This window comes from Octopus bimaculoides, chromosome 7 (genome assembly GCF_001194135.2).
Source record: "Octopus bimaculoides isolate UCB-OBI-ISO-001 chromosome 7, ASM119413v2, whole genome shotgun sequence".
NCBI lineage: Eukaryota > Metazoa > Mollusca > Cephalopoda > Octopoda > Octopodidae > Octopus > Octopus bimaculoides.
The window spans coordinates 35626957-35628249 of record NC_068987.1 but is presented as its reverse complement, the minus strand read 5'-3'; positions in this window follow the sequence as shown (position 1 = coordinate 35628249).

The window sequence follows — 1293 nt, the reverse complement described above, 5'->3', positions numbered from 1 at the left end:
ATATATATATATGTGTGTGTGTATGTATGTATGTATGTATACATATAATACATAATATCCAGAAAGATACCGAATTTCTCAATGTAAAATGCCAAGGATGGGTCCTTGAGACGGTGCTTTTTATGGTAAACTTCCTTAACATCCGAAGTTAAAGTTTATTTCCTGGTTACTTAGAATGTAAAGTACAGTATTGATAAAAAGGAGAATAAAGAATTTGAACATGCAAATTTACGTTTATTTCCATTTATCTTATTCATAATAATTGCCCGATACGTGTTTCGATAGTTCTAATTGCGTATTGTTGCATATTTATATGCAACGATATATGTATTGATAGCAGGATCTCTTCAGAGTATATAAATATGTCACTCTTTAAAGAGGAAGTTTCCTCCGTTATTAGTTTCCATTTAGTCCTGAGTTATCCATTGCATCAATTAGTGATTTAATGGAAGCGTAATAATTTGAGATATCTATTAGAAGGAATTCTGTTTGGTTTTTATTAGGAATATTCTTGAACAGGTTCAATTACTTCTAAAGAACTAGACTATAGTTTCAGTTTAATGATATTCTTAACAGTTGGAATATATTTATCAATGAGGTATTTACGAATCACGAGATGTTTTTTTCCCGGATAACGAAGAAATACTATAATTTCATAATCGCGTTCTCCAACTCTAAAACATTTAGCTCAAATTATAATGACATTAACATTAATAAGGTAACTAAAAATGAAAGCCAAAGTAAAGAAAATAATATTAAATCCAATAATGATAATACCGATATTATAAACGATAGTAAGATGATTAATCCAAATTCTATTGTAACAACCGCTACGAAACTTAACAATGATCAAAATGAAGATACCCAATTAAATAATTCTATAAATCTAACTAAAAGATATGAACACATGGTGACTAGAAATAGTAGCGACTATTATAAGATATTAAATGAACATTTGCGGAGAGAAAATGACGACGAAAACCAGTCCTCCATACTCTACTAAAATTCCAAAGACGAACATAGAGGTAGATTGAGTGCATATGACATCTGCATTTTATCCATACACCCAAAAGACCCAACACATCCACAAATACAGGAGGACGTATTTCCCCAATACTAAATAGGAAATATACGTAGAAGTTAGTCATACCTCTGATACCTACAGTTTATATATATTCTGGTAGAGTTAGTAGGCAGTTATGTAGACATATATGTATGTATATATGTATATATGTATACATATGTATGTATATATATATATATATATATATATATATATATATATATATATAT